Here is an 18,561-nt window from a genome sequence, read left to right on the forward strand (position 1 = left end):
AGGGTTTCCTGTCACAGGAGGGTGTCACCGCCCTCCAGACAGGAGATAGTGTATTGTAGCAGGGAGGTTTGAAAGAAACCAGACACTGCCTGGGGCGCACAAGGCTGCCCCTTGCATAATCCGGCCAAACCGGTTCTGGGGCACTCCAGCCCTCGTGCCAGGGCGGCCTGGATCAAAGGAAGGGGGTGTATCCACCCACTTCCTGGGTCCCACCCATAGGAGGGGACCTAGCAGGTAATCACGCCCACCAGATTCGAATAAGAGTGGGAGCAGTGCCAATGCACATCAGATTTCCTGGAAGAAACATTTGAAACGATATTCTGGACCCTTCGCCCTCCATCTCAACGTGGAAGCCCGAAGAATCTCCCTTGTGGTCAAGGAGTGACCACCCTGCAGCAGCAGGCACCATCCAGCCCTCGACGTCTACTTAGTTGCAGTTCCCGCCGGAACTCGAGCGACTGAGATCGACGAGATCAAGCCTGCCCAGCTTCTAACAGCCCGATCCACAGTCCCTGCAAAGCTGAGACCCGTGGAGGCGACCGGAAGCGTGGGGCACGCCATCTTGAAGTGACCACGAGACGCTGACCGTGCAGCCCACGAGTGACCCTCGAAGCTGTACACCGGGGTTTGAGAAGCCCCCACCCTGAGCTACTCCTGAGCCGAAGTTCAGCCCTCCACACTCGACGAGTGCTGCGTGGGGCCCTTTGGCACGATTTGGCTCAACGCGTTGGCCCGGTCACTTGCCAGCTGGCTTGTGGTCCCTGTGCCGACGAACTACAAAAGAAGACTCGTGATTCTGGTTGCTCCAGATCCACACCAGCTCCCCTGAAAGGGAGCCCCGACTCTGACCTTCCTGGTCCGAGTGAGACGCCATCTTCCAATCCCGCGTGGATTGCTCTTACCAAGGCTTGTTTGCTCCAAACCGGAAGCCGACTGCACCGACGGTGAGAGCCTGCGTGGGACAGATCGTGACCTGCTCCTGGACGTCGCAGATGCCCCAGAGCCCACGTGACAGCGAAGAGAAGCGCCTCGACGACCACCTGATTGCGCCCGACATTGCCTGGTTCCGTCCTGGTTCCACCCTGGTCACTGCTGAGTGACCCAGACTCTGTCCCCTCTGCTTTCAGGTACTCTACAACTTGAGTCCACCCTTGGACTCCACCGGACACTTCGTCTTCACCCTGCCTGCAGCCCTTTCAGCTTCAAGCACCAAGAGCCTGCGTGTCAAAACCCGACGCCACTTCGACCCTGTGCACCCACTTCCTGTGGGTGAGGTAACTTTGCTCCGCCGGTGTTCCCACACTGGTGCACACCTCTAGGGTCTGTGTGTTAAGTTTTGTTCCTCTAGGTTCAGCGGAAGTGTCCTTAAACTTTAACTATTTGACTTTTACGCACCATTGGTTAACATTGGTGCATGCGTGCGCTTTCCGCACATCTCCCGAATCCCGAGGGCCATTCCCGACTTCAGCATTGCTTGTCCTGACTGCTCCCAGCGATTCCCTAGGCCCTAGGCCTAACCACTGTTCGAGTGGCCTCTCTTATACCACTTGTTTAGTATATGGTTTGAGTGGCCCCCTTCCCTCATCCATAATTGTGCAACTTTGTATGTTTAAACAGTGCTTTTGATTTAACGCTTGTGCCCCTTTATTCATAAAGAATACTGGGGATTGTTTTTAGTAATAAACACATATATTTTTATAATATATACTTGTGTGGTGTCCTTTCATTTGGTATTACAGGATTGTATGTGGTAAAACAGCTCGCTTAACACGACCTCTTAAGTTAAGCCTTTAGGCTGCTTAGTCCATGCTACCACTAGGATAGCTTGTCTAATAAGGTTGACTTACAACCAGACACCATAAGGGGATTGTTTGGTCAGGTAGTAGGTGGTTCCAGAATTGGAAACATCCCCTACCAGGCCAACTTCTCACATTGGTGAGCAGCGGTGCGGATTTGAGCTTGCTGTTGTTTTACCATTGCAATCTTTATATCAAATTGAAAGATCACATCAAGTACCTCTAGGTACATATAAAATCAAAAGCTTAGCATATTAAGTTCTACTGAACTTAGTAGTTGTAGGTTGAAGGGAGTAGCACACCCCTGACTACAACTCACTAGCAAGGTCCAGTAGGAAAACACTTAGTGTAGGTAAGTGCACCACTTACACCTCACTAGTAACCATGTCCGACACAGGAAAGGCCTCAGGGTCTAGTCCTGTGACAGTTGACCCTACCCAGGCAACTTCTGGATATGACAAACTAACCCGCAGAGACTTGATTGTCTTGTGCAAAGCAAGAGGGTTAAAAAGGGGCAGAAGCCCCACCTGCCTGACCCTGATAGAACTCCTAGAACAGGATGACTTAGAGAGGGCAAAAGCAGCTTCCCTAGATACAGGAACTGGAGGGAACCCCCCTGCAGTTGATCCCCCTGAAGAGGAGGATGATGATGACTTGGATGAGGACTCAGATGCTGGGGACTTAGAAGTACAGGATCAGGGTAGCCAGGTTCCAGTTGGTAGGCTTAGCCAGGCCAACTTGGACCTACTGGGAAATGGAGAGGGCCAGCACCTCCCCAGATCCCAACAAATGATTCCCCCAGGCAACAGAAGAGTGAGATCTCCCTCAGGGGACTCTCATATTTCTAGTGCCTCCAGAGAATCACAGAGAAGCATGGGTGCTTCTCAAAAGCTAGAACATAGGGCCAGAATGAGGGCTGTCAAACTCCAGATAGAGAGGGAGGAGGTAGCCTTGGCTCAAGCTAGACTTGCCTTGGCAAGAGAGCAAAAATTGTGTGGCTTAGGTGCCACTGGTGGCAGCAATATTCCTAAAGAGAAACCCAGGTCCTATGATAGTAGAAACCTGACAAAGATTGTGCCCCCCTTCAAAGAAGGGGATGACATCCACAAATGGATGACTGCTCTTGAGAGAGCCTGCATGGTACAGCAGGTTCCTGAGGAACAGTGGGCAGCAATCTTATGGTACTCCTTTTCAGAGAAAGGGAGAGACAAGCTCCTCACTGTCAGACATGAGGATGCAAACAATTACAAAGTCCTGAAGAGTGTTCTGATAGATGGGTTTGGCTTAACCACTGAACAGTACAGGTTCAAGTTCAGAGACACCCAGAAGACACAGACTCAGGACTGGACTGATTTTGTAGATTGTGCTACTAAGGCTCTGGAGGGTTGGCTACATGGCAGCAAAGTACATGACTTTACAGGATTGTATAATTTGATTATGAGGGAGCAGATCCTAAGTAATTGTCAGAACCAGCTCTTACACCAGCACCTGGTAGACTCTGATCTGACCTCTCCCCAAGAATTGGGAAAGAAGGCAGACAAATGGGTCAGAACCAGGATTAGGCCTAAGAATCAGGACAGTAACCAGAAGAAGGAGTCTACCAAGCCTCAAGATAAGGGTGGGGATAAAAGTAAAGAAAAGACTTCCCCAGGGCCCCAAAACTCCAAGGATGGGGGTGGGTCCCAAGACACTTCTTCAACTGAGAAAAAACCCTATTGTTATCCCTGTAAACAGGTGGGGCATTACAAAACAGACAGCTGTTGTCCCAAGAATAACAATAAAGAAAATATACCTCCAAAGCCAGCTTCAACACCTCCTGTTACTGTCAGCAGTAATCCCCCAGGAAGTGGAAGCACACCCAGGAATCTGGGTGGGTTTACTTTTGGAAATCAGGTGGACCCTGGCCTATCCAGGTCCCCATCACCCAATGATCTTGTTTATGAGGCTGGCATGGGGTTTGCCAACTTCTCTGCTTGCCCAAATACTTTGAGCAAGTATAGACAAGAACCCATCATCAATGGTTTAAGAGTTGAAGCTTTTAGAGACACAGGGGCTAGCATCACCATGGTGGCTGATGGCATAGTCCCCTCTAAGCAACTTTTACCTGGTGCCACATACCAGGTAATAAACATTGATGGCATCCAAACAAATCATCCCATGGCAGTAGTAAGTCTCAGCTGGGGAGGTGTCACTGGCCCAAAGAGAGTGGCAGTGTCCCCAAACTTGCCTGTAGACTGACTACTGGGTAATGATTTAGAAATCTCAGCCTGGGCTGGGGTTGAACAGGAAATCCATTCTAGAATGGTAAATTCCAATGGAAAGGTTAGTGGGGCTGTAATGGCTACAGCCCCAATTCAAGATGTCCTTCCTGAAAAGGTTGGTAGGGCGGAGATACTCCCTGCCCCATCTTTAGCAAAAGCTCTTCCTGAACAGAATAGCAAAGCTGTTATGATAACAGCAGAAACCCAAACTGAGTCTCCTCCTGAAAAGGTTGGTGGGGCTGTGATGGCCACAGCCCAAACTCAAACTGACACGTGTGTTGTGAAACCTGAAATGATGGATAACTCCACACAAACTGAGAGCATGGAGGAGGAAGAGAAATCTCCCCCTCACCAGACTTTAGGACAGGATCAGCCTCCTCAGGGAACTGATCTTACCCCTGATGAAGGAACTGCCCCAGAGGTGGTTGGGCCTAGCCTGACAGAACCTCTGATGTCAGTGGACCCTTCTCAGGTGGGACCCAGTCTGGAGCAGGTAACCTGCCCCTCTCTCCCTTGCCTTAGCCAGCCCAGGGCTGCAGAGGACAAGAAGGACAGTGAGACCCAGAGGGCCCCCTGTCAAATAAAGCACCCCCATCAAAAGATTAGGTGCACCAAAACTAGTAGCCCTAGTAAGGTGAAAACTTTAAAAACTCCTGAGGGAGCCCCCTTAAAAACAGTTAGGGACCTCCCCCAGATGGATTCTGTTGGGCACAGCCAAACCTGGGACCCAAAGGGCCCAAACCTGAACTGTCCCTCCAGCAAGCCAAACAGAGGGACCCAGCCTCCAGCTTTAGGTAGCCAGAGGTTGACCCTGAGAGCACAGTGCAACTCAGTTAAAGAAAGAAAGGCACACATGGTGGAAGATAATTGGAGGAAGCTAAGCCCTAAATTAGTAGAGCCTCACTTCAATACTCCATATCCAAACCAGCCTTTAACTTTGCATAAACACACCCAAGGTAGTGATTCCCTATGGTGGAGACCCTCTAATACCCAAAGGGTGAGGGACTGCTTAGTGGACCATGAGACAGGGGGTACCCATGCTAGTGCAGGTACTTCCTTATATGGCCACTCAGGCAATATAGGCTTACCTGGCCAAGGATAGCCTTATCTCCTTTCGTTTGGGGGGGGGTTATGTAGGAAGGTGGCTACCTGACTATGGTTACCCCAGATTTTTTGCCTGTGTTTAGCTGGTTTTTTTGACTTAGTTGACCTGGTTCCCTGCTAATCCGGGCCCCAGGCCATCTGCTCTCTCTGTAAAATGGATTCCATGTACCCTAGGTACATACCAATTGGAAATGGACTCCTTGTCAGCCCCTGTAGAATGCACTATAGGTGCACAGGGCACAGGAGCCACTAAGGCCTACCAGGGGCTGCAGCATATCTTTTGCCACCCCTGGCTGGTTCTTAAATTGACACAACTGGCTGATCACTCAGCTGGGGTAAGGTGGTGTACACACCCCTTGCTTAGATATAGTATACCTATGTCTAAAACCTATATCTGGACACATGTAAACCTGTGAGCCACCCCTATAGACAGGCCTCACCAATCCTGGAGGCTGGGTGCTTGGTTTTTATGTGAGATGGAGCTCTAGCATGAGCTGAGCCTGTCTGCAGCCGTCGGGAACAAATCCCTAAGCTGTTTCAGGATAATGCCATACCATATACTATTAAGTGCCTTATAATCCTCGCGGTTATTTAGCAACTCTGGTTTGGCTTTATCAAAACATGTCGTGTAAGGTGTCATACGCTTTGGAATACCATCCCCTCGCCAGTTCTGGCGACGGGGATGGCATTCCACCCCTCTAGAGGGGTAAGACATGTTACTTCACTTTAATGCGGTTGATTTCTCCAAAGGCCTTAAGATCCCCAAAATGGATGCCTCTGCCACAGACAAATGTCTGGACCCCTGGAGCTGACCGAAACCCAGTCAAGGGGGTCCTGGACAAAGGGTTTCCTGTCACAGGAGGGTGTCACCGCCCTCCAGACAGGAGATAGTGTATTGTAGCAGGGAGGTTTGAAAGAAACCAGACACTGCCTGGGGCGCACAAGGCTGCCCCTTGCATAATCCGGCCAAACCGGTTCTGGGGCACTCCAGCCCTCGTGCCAGGGCGGCCTGGATCAAAGGAAGGGGGTGTATCCACCCACTTCCTGGGTCCCACCCATAGGAGGGGACCTAGCAGGTAATCACGCCCACCAGATTCGAATAAGAGTGGGAGCAGTGCCAATGCACATCAGATTTCCTGGAAGAAACATTTGAAACGATATTCTGGACCCTTCGCCCTCCATCTCAACGTGGAAGCCCGAAGAATCTCCCTTGTGGTCAAGGAGTGACCACCCTGCAGCAGCAGGCACCATCCAGCCCTCGACGTCTACTTAGTTGCAGTTCCCGCCGGAACTCGAGCGACTGAGATCGACGAGATCAAGCCTGCCCAGCTTCTAACAGCCCGATCCACAGTCCCTGCAAAGCTGAGACCCGTGGAGGCGACCGGAAGCGTGGGGCACGCCATCTTGAAGTGACCACGAGACGCTGACCGTGCAGCCCACGAGTGACCCTCGAAGCTGTACACCGGGGTTTGAGAAGCCCCCACCCTGAGCTACTCCTGAGCCGAAGTTCAGCCCTCCACACTCGACGAGTGCTGCGTGGGGCCCTTTGGCACGATTTGGCTCAACGCGTTGGCCCGGTCACTTGCCAGCTGGCTTGTGGTCCCTGTGCCGACGAACTACAAAAGAAGACTCGTGATTCTGGTTGCTCCAGATCCACACCAGCTCCCCTGAAAGGGAGCCCCGACTCTGACCTTCCTGGTCCGAGTGAGACGCCATCTTCCAATCCCGCGTGGATTGCTCTTACCAAGGCTTGTTTGCTCCAAACCGGAAGCCGACTGCACCGACGGTGAGAGCCTGCGTGGGACAGATCGTGACCTGCTCCTGGACGTCGCAGATGCCCCAGAGCCCACGTGACAGCGAAGAGAAGCGCCTCGACGACCACCTGATTGCGCCCGACATTGCCTGGTTCCGTCCTGGTTCCACCCTGGTCACTGCTGAGTGACCCAGACTCTGTCCCCTCTGCTTTCAGGTACTCTACAACTTGAGTCCACCCTTGGACTCCACCGGACACTTCGTCTTCACCCTGCCTGCAGCCCTTTCAGCTTCAAGCACCAAGAGCCTGCGTGTCAAAACCCGACGCCACTTCGACCCTGTGCACCCACTTCCTGTGGGTGAGGTAACTTTGCTCCGCCGGTGTTCCCACACTGGTGCACACCTCTAGGGTCTGTGTGTTAAGTTTTGTTCCTCTAGGTTCAGCGGAAGTGTCCTTAAACTTTAACTATTTGACTTTTACGCACCATTGGTTAACATTGGTGCATGCGTGCGCTTTCCGCACATCTCCCGAATCCCGAGGGCCATTCCCGACTTCAGCATTGCTTGTCCTGACTGCTCCCAGCGATTCCCTAGGCCCTAGGCCTAACCACTGTTCGAGTGGCCTCTCTTATACCACTTGTTTAGTATATGGTTTGAGTGGCCCCCTTCCCTCATCCATAATTGTGCAACTTTGTATGTTTAAACAGTGCTTTTGATTTAACGCTTGTGCCCCTTTATTCATAAAGAATACTGGGGATTGTTTTTAGTAATAAACACATATATTTTTATAATATATACTTGTGTGGTGTCCTTTCATTTGGTATTACAGGATTGTATGTGGTAAAACAGCTCGCTTAACACGACCTCTTAAGTTAAGCCTTTAGGCTGCTTAGTCCATGCTACCACTAGGATAGCTTGTCTAATAAGGTTGACTTACAACCAGACACCATAAGGGGATTGTTTGGTCAGGTAGTAGGTGGTTCCAGAATTGGAAACATCCCCTACCAGGCCAACTTCTCACATGCATTATTATATCTAAATGTATAAAAAGTATGTATTGGAAATATGTGTCGAGGGATGTACAGTTTATGATGTAGGAGCTACCCATCACATGAAGGCAATATGGCATTAACCTAAGTGAACCCACAATTTCTATTCATTATTCAGAACATTTGGGACCTTAGTCTGTAAATCAATTATGTATTTAGATTCCAAAAGACCTAATTTCTTAACTCATCTTTCTGCACCTGGTCTATACAGAAGAATTTCAACAGATCATGGTTACTGTTTGGTTTCAAAATGGCAGGCCACTGGGTAACTTTGGTCTTTCTTGGTAATTGCTCACATAGGTTCTAAAAAATCTATTTAGTGGGATGAATGGTACTTCCCACATAGTGTTTGGACAGGCACACTCAAAACAGTATACTGTGTACCCAGAATTTCAGTTTAACAGCTTGCTTTTACTCCTAAATTTGTTAGGACTGTTCTGTAATCTCATATCTGCTTACTTTATTACTGTATTTACAGGCTTTGCATTTCATGCAGGGGAAGAAACCAGTGATCGTATCCTTCTTGGCAGTCGTGGCCCAGTAATGACAATGCACCAAGTGATCTTTTAATCGATGAACTAGGTCTATAAGTGATCTGAGGATGAGGAGTAATGACCCTACCCATAATGTTGTCCGTTTGGAGGATATGCCAATTTTTTATAAAAATCGGTCCCATTCAATGTGAACTCTCACATAAATTAGTGATCGTCCTAATTGTTCCTTCTTCTTTATGGGTATTAGATCTAATAGGGTCTTACTTGCTTATAGTTCAGATCTCCTCACAGTTTCTATCCTCTTAACGGCTTCATTTAGGATATTGGTGGTATAGCCCCTTTTCCTAAATCTCTCCAAGCACCCACTTTAGCTGTCTGATATTCACCCTCATTGGTACAGTTTTGTTTAATACGTAGGAATTAGTCATACGGAATGTTCCTAATTAGACTTCTAGGGTGATGTCCACCTGCGTGTAGTATAGAATTACTAGCCGTCTGTTTTCTATATAATCTGGTTAATAATTTGTTTTCTGATCTAGGAGGAGCCACTTGCGAGACCAAGATGGCCGCGTGAGCTCTCGACTTCCGAGACCCCAGACACCTCCGGCACTATCCTGTTTAAGATCCTGTGCCCTGTGCAGATAATCTGGTGGCGGAAGACAAGCGACGCCCGACGAGGTGTTTGGCGGCACGCTTTGATGTCTGGTTCCCGAGATTCGCCGTCCGTAATATTCTGTCCCACTGCTCCCCAAGCCGGGGCCTGGGGTGAGACACGTCCCCGGCCGCAAAATCAACAACAACGGGGCCAGACGCAGGAAGTTACCGGTCCGACCCCGTTCGCGGTGCGAGCTTCACCCGGCCCGGCAATTGACTTAAAGCCGGCTGTTGCACTGCCCGGCTGCTCATCCAAAAGCAAATGTAGCGTTGGTGCCGCCCGGAGTGAAGGGGAGGCGGAGGCGCCGCCGGATGGGGGAGAAGTTCGCGGTAATCAGCTGCGCCTCACATCCGAAGTCCCTGTGAACTGCAGGCAAGCGGCACTATGTCCCCGAGATCATAAGGCAGCAAATAGTAGGTTGTGGCCGGACGTGGAGCCCCGTACTGTACCGGTGGGGAGCCGGGGGTGCGGCGTGAGCAATTAAAGAGGCAGGCCCCCGGTTGACATTTGCATGGAGCCTGGTGAAAGGAAATGATCCAGTGCTTGGTGGGGCGGCACTGGTGCACCGCACAATTGGTAGGGAAAAATAGAGGCCAGAAGTGACTGCATACTGTGGTGATCGGCTGGGAGTGCTAGGAGGCGGTGTGTACCCCAGGCATACTACTGTGATACTGGAAGTGAGAGGCATTAAAGGGGGCTGCCTTGGAGTTTTGCCTTAGGAGTTCGTGGTCTGCGTCTCCCACCAGGAGGAACACGGGTGTCTGGGATGGAGGGAGATTCTGATATCTGGTGAGGCATTTTACCGGTGGCTCCCTTGCTAACTGAGGATTCTATGGACACAAGAGTCTTCTATATGTGTTAAGCCACTGTGGTCGATTGCCGTCCCCAATCTGAGGTCCTCGCTCAACGACAGTGACATACCGGAGGGGTGCGGTGCTCACGGAGACGGCGACGAAACCGGATACGGATAAGGCTATGACCAGGAACTCGAAAGGAGCGAGGCAAGTGCAAACTAACAAGCTGGATCGCTACACAATGCCTAAGGGGTCCCCGGTGGAACCTAGGAAGACCCAGTCGTCGGGAGATGACGCACATGGCGCCCTCACTGAGCCAACACTGACTTTCATCATGACCGCAATAAATAGTGTCCAGTCTTCCCTGGGGGGAAAGATTGAGTCCATGGACAATAAACTAGACGAGATCACGATCGAGGTTAACCAGATACGTGCTGATCTCACTAAGGCCAATGAGAAGGTGAAGTCGCTTGACCTCAAGACTGCTAGCCTAATGGACGACGTGGCGGAACTGTAATGGGAAGTGGGTGCCCTCAAGGCCTCTCGGGACGCTACAGATCATAAGCTCGACGATTAAGAAGGGAGAGCTTGGCAAAATAATGTGCGCATTCTTGGAGTTCCGGAGGGGTCGGATGATCCCGCGCCAGACTTGTTCATAGAAGGTATCATCCTTAAACACCTCAAGCCGAAGGGTCGAAGTAATTTTTGTACGGTTGAGAGGGCCCACAGGGTTCCGGGGGGACGGGGGAAGAGGGAAGAGGGGGGGAACCTAAACTTGGGACGCCCCCTTGCCCGATGATCGCCAGAGTGCTTAATTTTCGAGATCGGGACGCTATCCTGCAAGCGGCGCGGACGGGGACCCCACTGCGATATGAAAACACTACTCTCTCCTTCTGCCCAGATTTCACTCAGCCGGTGCAGAAACTAAGACAAAGTTTCCTCCCAGAGAAAAAGAAGCTTCGGGAAAAGGGACTGCGATACGGGATGATGTATCCGGCTCTACTACGAGTGGAAAATGAGGAGAAGGCCTGGTTTTTTGACAACCCGGATGTTGCATCAGACTGGATTGATAGAAGATTCGCAGCTGGGACTGGGAGACACGATCTTGGAGAAGAAGAGGAGAGAACTGAACACTAAAACAGGGGCCGTAGGGCTATGTGCACTGTAGGAGAGACTAGGTTTTTTGGGGCGAGGTAGTAACAGCGTCTTCCTGCCTATGGTAGATTTAATAATGGCAGTGACTAAAATCAGGGCGCAATATGTTCTATTGGAGGTGGGGGGAGGGGCGGAGCACTGGTTACCTCCTCGCTACTAACTTTAGTTAATTGATCGGGGGACCTTGGGCAACAGGCGAGTTGGGGATGGGCGGTGGCCATATGCAGGGATGCAGGGAGGGAGGTTGGAAGTTGGGATGGGAGAAGTGGGTTGGTTTCGAGTTTTTATTGAGTGTGGTAATGTTTGCACTGTTTGTTTTTGTTTTTTTGTTTTTTTTTCCATACATCGGGTGGTAAGGTTGCAATTGGACGGAGCTTATATGAGTCAAATGTTGAATGCTAGCCAGGGATCGGGGATAAAGGTGTGAGCTGGAATGTGAATGGCCTGGGTGACAGGATTAAGAGAGGGATGGTAAATCAGCTTGTTAGAAGACACTCCCCGGATGTAGTGCTATTGCAAGAGACACATCTAATTGGCAATCGCTGCATGGCCCTTCATAAAGGAGGGTACAAATTGGTGGTACATGCTGGGTTTACCACGGGGTCTAGGGGAGTCGGTATCTTGATGGAAAATTCCTTTCCCTTGGCAATCCAGGAGACGTGGTCCGACCAGAGGGGCCGCTATGTCGGTGTCTCGGGACAGCGGGAAGGGAGAACAGTTACTTTTTTTCGATATATGTGCCACCGGGCCTCCAAACTGATGCATTCCGGGATTTGGGTGCTGTCTTTCTTCCCCTTCAACTGGGCCTATTAGTACTAGGGGGTGACTTCAATGAAGTACTAGACGGAGAGGTTGACCGTCGCAGAGATGGCTCCCAGACTTCATTGAAACAGTGGGGCTTGTAGATAGTTGGCGGGTACGCAATCAGACACAGATTAATTTCACATATGTATCTGCCACACACCACAGTATGTCCAGATTGGACTACGTTTTAATACCGGAGGTCAGGGCGGCCGCAGTTAAAGAGGCACGCTATCTCGGTAGGGGTATCTCTGATCATTCCCCAATGTGGTTATACGTAGAGCTCGGGCTGCCGGCGATGGGCAGAGTGACCCGATCGGTGTGTGGCACTTAAAGGACCCTGACACCAAAAAAGAGATAGTTATGATGTCGGATCGTTACTTCCCAAAAAATGTGGGTATGGTTGACTCAGCACGGTTGTTGTGAGAAGCATATAAGACAATGATACAGGGAGAGGTACTGTCGCTGGTGGCAGGGATGAAAAAGAAGCATCCGGCGGAGGTAGTCAGGGCAGAGGCAGATGTGATCAAGTTGGAGGAGAGGGCGGCGAGCTCTGCCACTCCGGAAAACCTGCATCTTTTGAGGTTACGACAGGATGAATACAAAGGTCTGGCTAGAGACAGGGCTATGGCCCAGAATAATGCCATTCAAAGTCGGATATACGAACATGGAGACAAGGTGGGTAAAATGATTGCGTGGCTCGAACGTGAGGTGGGCGTCGAGGCTTGTCCCAGAGTTGCAGGGGGACAGGTCTGGCATGGTCACGGATCCACAGGCGGTGGCGGACGAACTCTCAGATTATTACAGGGGGGTGTACACCACGGTCGGTGGATATACGGAGGCAGAGAATAACGAGGTAATTAGGGATATTAAAATGCCCGAGTTGTCTGAGGGTGATCAGGGATATTTGGATTCCCCTTTAACGAATGATGAAGTTGCCCAGGCGATTAGGGGGTTGAAATCCGGAAAGGCTACAGGCCCTAATGGATACCAATAGAATTGTACAAATTGAATGCCCATAAACTAGCCCTATACATCCGTGCCATGTTCGAAGAAAGTAGAGAAGTGGGTCAACTGCCATATGACCAACGAGTGGCAAATATTGCGTTCATCCATAAGGCGGGCAAACCCAAGACGCTCTGTTCCTCGTACAGACCCATTTCACTGCTTAATGCTAAGCCTAAAATCTTGGCGAAACTCCTCGCTACCAGGTTGGTTAAAGTGATCACAACCTTGGTGCACCCCGACCAGTCGGGCTTTATGCCGCGCCGTAATACGGCTCTCAATTTGTGCAGGCTGCATGGTATCCTGAGTAGTTCTACGAAAATACCCGAGCCGGCGGTCCTAGTGTCCTTAGATTCCACCATGGCGTTCGATAGGGTTGAGTGGTCCTACTTATTTGCAGTATTGGCTAAATTGGGTTTTGGACCAGAGTTCATTGGTTGGGTGCGATTATTATACGCTAATCCCCTGGCCAGGATTGTTGTGAACAACTTTAAGTCGGCTGACTTTCCATTGGGGAGGGGTACGAGACAGGGGTGCCCTTGTCCCCTCTCCTCTTCGCTCTTGCACTGGAGCCTCTCGCGGCATGTGTCCGGTGGGATCAGTCAATACGAGGCTTGCGGTGGATGCCGGAATGGGAGGATAAGATCTCACTCTATGCCGACGATATCCTGCTTTATCTTACCAACCCCAGGGCGTCCTTGTGCGGTTTTCTGGATATACTTGCCATTTTCGGTAGGTATTCTGGATTCGCCATAAATTGGTCGAAATCGGTACTCTTCGCCCTAGTGGGCGAGCCACCAGCACTTCCGCAGTCATGCCAGATACAGGTGGAGCCAACTGGGTTCAAGTACCTTGGTATCTACGTAACGCTCGACCCGAAGCTGCGTTATGCCCATAATCCATGGGCATACCCATACCCATGGTATGATGGTGGGATCGGACTGCCAGATCTAAGGAAGTATTATTGGGCTTCGCAGCTTGTAGCCGTTAACCATGTTGTGTATGGGCCCCCGGGGGACCCAGGTTACGCTATGGATCGCGGGCAGGTGCCGGGCGGGGATATCATACGGGCGCTCTAAGTCAGGCCCGGCGGTTCCCGCTGGCGGACCCAACAGCACATGCAGTCCACGTGTGGCACGCTGTCAATATATATCTTGCCTGGGAAGGAAAATTGACCTTGGCCACCCCCTTGTGGAACTCGGATAAACTTGGGAGTTTGTGGAAATCCAAGGGATTTGATAAATGGGATCTCATCGGAATCTCCCAGATCAAGGATGTCTGGGGAGGGGATAAAATACATACCTTCGAGTCCCTCCAGCAACAGTATAGACTGCATGAAAATGAGCGTTATCGTTACCTCCAGTTTAGTCATGCCTTCCACACACACATACCTGGAGGTGCCACGCTTCCAGAGGCCTCTCCTCTTGAAGATAGAGTGTTAGATGGGCACATTCCCGAGAAAACTCCCTCTTTAATATACAGAAAGCTCATTAATCATATGGAGAGCCCCCTGGGACTTATCAGAACACAGTGGAGTGCAGATGGGCTAGAGCTAGATGATGAGGACTGGACAGAGGCAATTTCTTTCCCAAAGGTGGTGGCGATCCAGATGAGACTTAGACTGGTGCAATTAAAGATCCTGCACAGATCGTATATTACAGGGCCGAGATTGGTAAGGATGGGGCGAGCAGAGAGCGGTGAGTGCCGAAGAAGGTGCGGGAAGTTAGGCACCTTCATGCATAATCTGTGGCACTGCGTGGAAGTGCAGGAATACTGGAAGAAGGTTCATACTGAGATAGGGGAAGCCCTGGGGGAAGAGGTGCGACTGGAGGCCCGGAGATGCATACTGAATGTGTGGGAGCCCACGGACTTGAATGTGTATCGTAAGCAATGGGCATGTATGCTAGCTAAACTGAATATTACCCAGCTGTGGGGGGCCCGTCAGCCACCCAGGGTCTCTAAGTGGGCGGAGGATATGGATTGGTGTATGTTTAGGGAGAAATCTGTATATGTGGCCAGCGGTTGTCCAGAAAAATGGGGGAAGGTCTGGGGGTCATGGAATAGCCATCGTGGTGAGATTTGCACGCCTCCGGCAAGACGAATGGAAGCGGAAGCACAGGAGTCCCCGTGACCCCATGAATCGGATATTGTATTCATACATTCTGTGCGCGAGATGTTTGATTTGTTAAAATGTGGCAGCTATTACCTCACCTGATGTTTTTTTTCCTTTCTTTCTGCGGTTTTATTCAATAAAAAGATGTTCAAAAAAATAATAATTTGTTTTCTTCTACATACACTTCCAGGTCCCTAATAGAAAACACTCCTTTTGCTAATATTCCTCAGAAAAAAAACAGATTTCAATCATTTTGGTTAAGAGAGGTGATACATGTTTCAGCTGATAGACTTGCTCATTTCCAGATGATAAAACAGGCCCACAGGACCATGTTGTCAACCCAATGGTCTGGCCTTTCTGCCCAGGCCACGTGCTTATACCACCAGCCTAAGAACATGTGTGAATAGCTGGGGCGAAGCACGTGCCGGTAACAGTCACTCGTTGTTGGTGATACAATTGCTCGCTGAACATAAAAATATTGTTCTCCAAGCAAAGTCCTATCATAGATAACCATATTGTATTGTGTTCTTAGTATTTCAAAGCTTTTTTATTCAGAAACCATTTTACAGCGTCTATACCTCTTTCATGATCTATACAAGTGTAAAGGCTAGTTATGTTCAAAGATATTAACAGCAGATCATCCTCCCAATCTATGCCCTCAATTAGCCTAAAAAATCCTGAGTGACCTTAACACAGGAGCTTAGGTCTTTTACCCAAGGTGACAGAAAAGAGTCAATGTAAACAGACATTTTCCAATAGACTGTTTAACGATGCCACTATAGGTCTTCCTGGAATTTCAACAGATTTTTTTTTTAATAAATTTTTATTAGTAGAAGAAACGAGAGGAAACAGTACACATATCGGGATCATACAATAGGACACAGTACAGCAGTGGACAGGCAAATAGACCAAGCTAAAGCAAATCAATTAAGAAACACGAGGCATCAACATTGTTAAGTACGTGGGAGGAGAAATGACATCACAATCCGCAACCCCGCAATGCTGAAGCCATCAGTGTCTGTCCACCCGCAATCAGGATAGTTAAGACCAAAGTAAACACCCGGATATGAGAAAAAATACCAGATCAGGATAGACAACCCGCCTCTCGTATATGGAAGAAAGGAAAGAAAAAAGGCCATAGAAACGAAATGAAACAAAAACAAAAGAACCCCCACCCTGCACCCCTGCAGATGGCTACGGCCTGACCCCACTAGCAGCGTGCCTGTCGCTCCATTAACTGAGTCCTAAAAGTAGGAGAAAAAGGGGTGGGGGGGAAATTGACAAACGGCTCCCGGTCCCCCCTCCCCCCCCATCAGAAACTACGACCCCTATATACGTAACCAAAAGACAATCAGGATAAACACTCCAAGCCAATAAGGGAGGTTATACACACCGCGCAATCCTCCGTGTAAATAGTGGTAGCAAACCCATGTCAATAGAAGCAACGTTGTAAGCCCCGTAGATTCAGTCTCAACCCTGGCCCTTACGATCTGCGATACGAACCCCCACATGCGGAACCATTCTGTTGACAGGATAAACGAGATGAAAAATAAAGGCCATAAAGTTCAGTCCGCATATGAACAATAGTGGTAGTCCTGAACAGATCACAGTCTCACATATGCACCCCCTCCCCGACAGTAAGTTCCGATGTCGTTTCCTCCGAAGACCCATTGATACTGCCGGGGGAGGGAGCCATTATTTCGGCTCGAAAGTAATCGAAAAGAGACTCGGGAAACAGAAAGTCGAACAGTTCCATCTTTGTTGGAGGGTGCAGTAAATGTGGTGATACAGTCACGGCACCAGGGTTACTTCCAGTTATTTGGTGATCAACCAAAGGATCAGACTCCGTATCCAGAACAAGGTCACACTCCGTCGGCAAGGCGTTTACAGTGGAAGGCCCCGTACGTTTGGGCTCATACATTGGGGCATGGTCCGGTCTCAGGCACTCAGTCCCACCTGCACAAGCGGACAATCTGTGGATCATGGTCTCCACATAAGACTGCAGAGTCCCGATAGCTATCAGGACCGTCTTCAGTGATGGTTCGCCTTCCGTCCGACCCATCTCCGTTCTGTTAATTATTGGCCGGATCGTGTACCCAGAGCTCCGGTTCTCCGGCAAAACAGGCAGGAACGGAGTGAGGGGTCGCAGCAGACGGTTGACGTTGTACCGCACAGCAGTCTATATTCCTCCACCGCGAGCGGAGATCCCGGCCCTTCGAAACCGGTGAGGCGGCGTGTCCGGTCTCCGGGACGGGGGGACTCCAGTTCGTGGCCTCAGGAGCGTCGCAGCACCTCTACTGCAGCAATGAGCAGATCGAGCGACCACCACAAGAATCAGGCAAATTGACCTCCGCAGCGAGAGACCGGACCAAGTCTGAGCCCCCCAGCCGATGTTGTTCACTTGCAGCCCGGCCGGGCCAGTACTCAAGGCCCCGGCTCCGAGCCGGGCAAGGACGAGAAGTGCGACACGGTGTAACTTTGCCAATAAAGTTCGGAGAATGATCGGGCTTGCACCACCAGGGTTAGCAACTATTCATCCATCCGGAGGTCGGGTGTGAAGTCAGGATTTGTAACAGGATATTCCGACGGGAGACGGAGGTCGGTGGAGCCTGGAGCCTAAGCGGCCAGCTTGTTCGCGAGCGTAGCTCCTCCCTCCTTCAACAGATTTTTATGTACTTTAAGCAAGTGATAGAAAGTAGGAAGGACTGGATATTCACAGTGTAGAAATACATATTCATCTTGATCCAACATGTCTGAATCTCTCCAGACCTTTAAATGATCATGAAAAGCGCTCACACAATGGTCATATTCAGTTCTCTGAACGTGCAAAAAACATTGTTAATCTTTCAACTGCCTTATGGCTTCATTACAATATTGATCCTTGTTAAACAGAACGATGTTACCCCCTTTATCCGATGGTTTGATCACCAAAGAATCATCATTCTTCAAAGTTTGGATTGCTTTCCATTGTTGCAGTGGAATATTGTATTGCCTAGGACATCTTTTTTTTGTTTTTAATGTCTTCAAATCCACCTCTGGGGACTGCACCCCAGACGCGTGGTGCGGTGGAGGGTTACCAAACAATCATGTAATGAAAAAAAAGATTATATATTACTGTTATAGTTATCTTAATGATCAAAGATGTATCTCCTTCAGGGGATTTTAATCATGGTCTCACCATCAGATGTATCAAGAGACTGCTCAGGGTCATCATGGTGATGGTGCGCGCACTTAAACCTCTATATTAGTTCTCCTTTTCAGATAGAGGTCCCCTCTTGATATAGATATATCTATATCAAGAGGGTACCTCTATCAAGAGGGGACCAAGATGACCCTGAGCAGTCTCTTGACATCTGCTGGTGAGACTAGGATTAAAATCCCCTGAAGGATATAAATCTTTGATCAATAAGATAGCTATAACAGTAAGACAGGCCTGAATAGGGTCCAATGAAGCAACAATATTAGCACAGCTACTTGAAAAGTAGAAGAGGGGGATAATTTATATCTAGTATTAAAGGAAAAAGGCCTTGGACACAAAGGCCTAGAACAGGATAGAAGTTCATGTATGAAAAGGTATAACAA

The 18,561-nt window shown here is 49.7% G+C and overlaps 1 protein-coding gene across 1 annotated transcript in view; it reads right to left on the bottom strand.

Annotated features, from left to right (window-relative positions):
* Positions 1 to 18,561, bottom strand: part of PSMD12 (proteasome 26S subunit, non-ATPase 12) — a 218,828-nt gene that overhangs the window by 117,782 nt on the left and 82,485 nt on the right. The window lies entirely within an intron of this gene.

Source organism: Lissotriton helveticus, chromosome 7 (genome assembly GCF_964261635.1).
Source record: "Lissotriton helveticus chromosome 7, aLisHel1.1, whole genome shotgun sequence".
In the NCBI taxonomy this organism is placed as follows: Eukaryota; Metazoa; Chordata; class Amphibia; order Caudata; family Salamandridae; genus Lissotriton; species Lissotriton helveticus.